We start from the raw sequence: 6,003 nt of genomic DNA, 5'->3' as shown, positions 1-6,003 counted from the left end.
TAAAACTCTTGTACTACGTCTGCAGCTCTTTTCTCCTTTATGACCCAAGTCGTTGAGGATGAACGTCAACAAGATGGCGCCGCGCTGTGCGCCTCGTTGAGCTCCGTCCAGATTGTGTTGATTTGGTTCATGTTTACTGTATGAAGCCCAACCTCAGGAGGCTCATACAGAACCAAGCATTTCACTGTAATCTACTTGTACCGTATGTGATAATAAAAGTAGACTTGAAGCTACAGCTACGATCGAGCTAACAGCGGGAGCTCCCGGTATCGGGAGAAATGTAACATTTCATTGTGAACAGAATCACGTCGCTGCAGATGCTCGCAGTTAGTTGCCATGGAGATGGTAAAGTACAAACATGGAAAACATTTAGCACTTTCTACAATTAAACTGGGATTGTACAACTTCAAGGCTCCTTTCTCGCCGCTTCTGCAAGGAGGAGCAATAAGAGGAAACAATGTTTACATGTTTGTACTTACAGGTGTTGTGGTGTCCGGTCTGCTGTCTGGTTCCACAAGAAGAAGGTTTTGATCCAGATGTTTGAGTAGAAAGCCTTGGTCCAGTAGAGTTCCGTCACAGAGACACTTTACACTAGAAACACACAAAGCGTGTGTCAGTCATTCAGGAAGATGTTGTGGGTGATTCCATCGTAAGAAACGCCCCGATTCCCAAGGGAATCTCATACTCCTTTTCTGGTGCAAAAGTCCTGGATATAATTAAAGATATTCCAACTATTGTGGAGCGCAACAGACCATCGCGAGACATAATGGGTACATCAAACTCACCGAAGACTATGCAGCCCTAGTGTAATTCCCTCTTATGCGATGATGACAGCAACACGTTCTTTATAGCACTGGTGGGATTTCTTTCAAATCCGGACGGTGAGAACTGTGAAACACATGAAATACAATAAATCACAGATCAAACAATAACAACATAAATCCATCTTATTTCTACTTGTCTCTTAGTGTCACATGTCTTTGCAATATTGTTAAACAAATTAACTTAACCTATAAAACACATTGAATGAATGAATGAATGAATGAATGAATGAATGAATGAATGAATGAATGGAAACTTTATTTAACATATTGCAGAATGGGTACAATACAGTACGGCTCAATACACACAATTGTTAAGGGGATGCAGACCAGAGAAAGACGTTTGTCTTGTTTACATCAGGGTCCCCCATTTTCAATTCATATTGACATTTATGACATACACAACATACATGACATTTATGGCATAGGGACATACAGGTATTTAGTACTGATACATTTGTGACATAAACGGTATTCAAATATACATTACTGTTACCCATAGATCCTGACAGAGTATATACATATGATGGGGAGGGGACTGTACATTAGGAGGGGGTGGGTGGGAGAGAATATATACATGCGGTGGGGAAGAGACTGTCTGTGAAAACGTTATTTAACAGATTTCAGAATGGGTACAATACAGTACGGCTCAATACACACAATTGTTAAGGGGATGCAGACCAGAGAAAGACGTTTGTCTTTAAGTCCTTCTGCAATAATAACTCACTTAGCAAACATTTAGTTAGCACTTTAGCTCCATGGCTTGGGCCTACACATAGCTAACAACCACAACACCAAAAACGTACCTTATTGGCTGCATGAAGAGAGGACATTATGGGGACTGTATCATCTTCTTGACCTTGTAACAATGACAATAAAGATGATTCTATTCTATTCTATTGATCTTATGAACTCTTTACAAGAAGAAGTGAAACTCTTTCTTTACAAGAAGAAGTGAAACTATCTCTTAAATCCGCGGAGATTGTGACACGCGTGCGTCGGCATAAAACGTCCCCGGACACTGTGGGCTAAGCTTCAACATTAGTTCCGCCATTAAACAGCAGCATTTAGGTAGGAACCAAAAAACTGGTAGGAACCCAAACTTAAACTAAACACAGAGGCAGTTACACCTAGTAGCAACAATTGTAAATCTTGGCAAGGTTTGCATTCTTTCTGGTCTAATTGCCACCCTCAGAGGGAGCTCTGAGTCTTTTAGCCGTATCTACAGTGCTGATAGATGGCTGCAAAATGTTTGCTCAGCTTGTGGATATGGCTACATCAGCCACTTTGATTCCTTCTGGACTGAGACAAAGTTATATAAATATGATAGACTTCTTCCCAATCATAAGGGAATTACAGTCATGGCGAACAACCTTGCTGCCACATTTCCACCCTTGTAGAACAACGCTATGACTCCCCCGTTCTGGGTGCAGAATCCACATCCCTCTGCAGACATTTCCCACAGCCCTCTCAACTTAACTGTCCCAGCACTCCCACCTGACCATGTCCTGCTCCACCACCAGGCCTAGTCCAGCTCCACCACCAGGCCTAGTCCAGCTCCACCACCAGGCCTAGTCCAGCTCCACCACCAGGCCTAGTCCAGCTCCACCACCAGGCCTAGTCCAGCTCCACCACCAGGCCTAGTCCAGCCTCACCACAAGACCTAGTCCAGGCTACAGCAGCAGCTCCACCACCAGGCCTAATCCAGGCTACAGCAGCAGCTCCACCACCAGGCCTAGTCCAGGCTACAGCAGCAGCTCCACCACCAGGCCTAGTCCAGGCTACAGCAGCAGCTCCACCACCAGGCCTAGTCCAGGCTACAGCTCCACCACCAGGCCTAGTCCAGACTACAGCAGCAGCTCCACCACCAGGCCTAGTCCAGACTACAGCAGCAGCTCCACCACCAGGCCTAGTCCAGACTACAGCAGCAGCTCCACCACCAGGCCTAGTCCAGGCTACAGCAGCTCCACCACCAGGCCTAGTCCAGGCTACAGCAGCAGCTCCACCACCAGGCCTAGTCCAGGCTACAGCAGCTCCACCACCAGGCCTAGTCCAGGCTACAGCAGCAGCTCCACCACCAGGCCTAGTCCAGGCTACAGCAGCTCCACCACCAGGCCTAGTCCAGGCTACAGCTCCACCACCAGGCCTAGTCCAGACTACAGCAGCAGCCCGAGCCAAGAAGAAGTCTTCAGGCTGAAAGGACTTCACTTCATGCACCTGAATGTGAGGAGCTTACCACCAAAGATCGATGAGATTCGTCTGCTGGCTTATAAAACAAAGGTGGGAGTTATTTGTTTTACAGAGACCTGGCTTGATCCCAGTATCAGTGATTCAGAAATGGAAATATACCCAATTACTCTGTAGTCAGAAAGGATCGCAGTCGTAGCGGAGGGGGGGGGTCTGTGCTTTTGTGAGAAATGATATAAATGTTACTGTCAGGACAGACGTGGTTGATGAAGTTGAAGGTGTGCTGCTGGACATTCACCTGACAAAAACTGTATGTACAGACATTAACACAGGACGAAAAGAAAAAAGATACCCTTCAATCCCCTCTCTTCCCTAATCATAATTTGAATTGACATTCACACAGACATATTACAATAATAAAAACAAATATTAAATAAATTATAAGAGATCACAAAGATAAAAATAAAAATAAAGAATAAATAAATAAATATAAAAATAAAAAATAAAAACCTTTCTTCGGCTTCTCTACCCTCATATTTATTTTTTGTTTCTTTTCCTTTTTCTCCCATTTCCTATCGCTTTCCTTTAGATTCTCAAATTTTTTTCAGGAAATGGATAAATGACGTCCATGTCCTTTCAAATTGTTTAGCTCCTGGTCTCTGTATCTCCTTCCAGTTTAGAGCTATCACTCTCTTGGCTTGTAAAAGACACAAATTTATCAATTTCCTCTTTCTAACATAAGCTGGAAATGTATCTGGAAATAAGTGTAGTATACATAACTTAGGATCGGTTGGGATTTCTATGTCTGTCATCTCAGATATGAGCTCCAAAATCTCTTTCCAATATTCCAAACTATCTCTTTACAAGAAAACTGTGACTGAAACTATCTCTTTACAAGAAGACTGTGACTGAATCTATCTCTTTACAAGAAGACTGTGACTGAAGCTATCTCTTTACAAGAAGACTGTGACTGAAGCTATCTCTTTACAAGAAGACTGTGACTGAAACTATCTCTTTACAAGAAGACTGTGACTGAAACTATCTCTTTACAAGAAGACTGTGAAACTATCTCTTTACAAGAAGACTGTGAAACTATCTCTTTACAAGAAGACTGTGACTGAAGCTATCTCTTTACAAGAAGACTGTGACTGAAGCTATCTCTTTACAAGAAGACTGTGACTGAAGCTATCTCTTTACAAGAAGACTGTGACTGAAGCTATCTCTTTACAAGAAGACTGTGACTGAAACTATCTCTTTACAAGAAGACTGTGACTGAAACTATCTCTTTACAAGAAGACTGTGACTGAAACTATCTCTTTACAAGAAGACTGTGACTGAAACTATCTCTTTACAAGAAGACTGTGACTGAAGCTATCTCTTTACAAGAAGACTGTGACTGAAACTATCTCTTTACAAGAAGACTGTGACTGAAACTATCTCTTTACAAGAAGACTGTGACTGAAACTATCTCTTTACAAGAAGACTGTGACTGAAACTATCTCTTTACAAGAAGACTGTGACTGAAGCCATCTCTTTACAAGAAGACTGTGACTGAAACTATCTCTTTACAAGAAGAATGTGACTGAAACTATCTCTTTACAAGAAGAATGTGACTGAAACTATCTCTTTACAAGAAGACTGTGACTGAAACTATCTCTTTACAAGAAGACTGTGACTGAAGCCATCTCTTTACAAGAAGACTGTGACTGAAACTATCTCTTTACAAGAAGACTGTGACTGAAACTATCTCTTTACAAGAAGACTGTGACTGAAACTATCTCTTTACAAGAAGACTGTGACTGAAACTATCTCTTTACAAGAAGACTGTGAAACTATCTCTTTACAAGAAGACTGTGAAACTATCTCTTTACAAGAAGACTGTGACTGAAACTATCTCTTTACAAGAAGACTGTGACTGAAGCTATCACTTTACAAGAAGACTGTGACTGAAACTATCTCTTTACAAGAAGAATGTGATTGAAACTATCTCTTTACAAGAAGACTGTGACTGAAGCTATCTCTTTACAAGAAGACTGTGACTGAAACTATCTCTTTACAAGAAGACTGTGACTGAAGCTATCTCTTTACAAGAAGACTGTGACTGAAACTATCTATTTACAAGAAGACTGTGACTGAAACTATCTCTTTACAAGAAGAAATTAAACTATCTCTTTACAAGAAGAAGTGAAACCATCTCTTTACAAGAAGAAGTGAAACTATCTCTTTACAAGAATAAGTGAAACTATCTCTTTACAAGAAGAAGTGAAACTATCTCTTTACAAGAAGAAGTGAAACTATCTCTTAAATTGACACGCGTGCGTCGGCATAAAACATCCCCGAACACTGTGGGCTTCAACCATTAGTTCCGCCATTAAACTAGCAGCATTTAGGTAGGAACCAAAAAACTGGTAGGAACCAAAAAACTGGTAGGAATGTGGTTCATTTTTTTAGATTAGATTAGATTAAAATGTATTGTCGTCATACAGCATGTAGTGCTAATCAGATGTATATACAGAGTTGTATTATATAAATAGAGACAGTATGACTACTACTGGCCAGAAGTGTAATAGTAAGAGTAGGATATGTACAGATATAGTAAAGGACTATGTGCAGGTAAGTACAGACAGGTGAGGATAGGTATATATAAGGTGGGAATATGAATATATATATATATATATGGTATATACAGCATTATAGTACATGCTATCACAGAGCTAGGGCTTGTGTGCAGGTGTACAAGCAAGTATATAGAGGGGTTATATGCAGGTATATTCAGACTAATATGGGTCTATATATATGCGGTAATATAAAGATACAAATGTAAATGTGCGGTATATACAGCACTGTTGTAACTTGTACATGCTATCATACAGAGTATTGATTGATTGATTGATTGAATCGTTTATTCAATTTATTTATTGAATAACACATATACAATTGAACAGGTATACATATCAGCCCACCATTTACTAATAGGATTAAATAACACAATAAA

The 6,003-nt window shown here is 40.7% G+C and overlaps 1 long non-coding RNA gene across 1 annotated transcript; it reads right to left on the bottom strand.

The window, feature by feature from the left end:
• Positions 1 to 493: 493 nt before the first annotated feature.
• On the bottom strand, positions 494 to 1,780 carry LOC311238179. Its single transcript, XR_014620328.1, has 3 exons — positions 1,628 to 1,780; positions 786 to 888; positions 494 to 591 (listed from the first exon to the last, which is right to left on the bottom strand). It is a non-coding gene; the product is annotated as an uncharacterized lncRNA (long non-coding RNA).
• Positions 1,781 to 6,003: the final 4,223 nt, after the last annotated feature.

This window comes from Notolepis coatsorum (genome assembly GCF_963971535.1).
Source record: "Notolepis coatsorum genome assembly, chromosome: 12".
Classification (NCBI taxonomy): domain Eukaryota; kingdom Metazoa; phylum Chordata; class Actinopteri; order Aulopiformes; family Paralepididae; genus Notolepis; species Notolepis coatsorum.
This window is presented reverse-complemented; position numbering and strand designations above follow the sequence as displayed.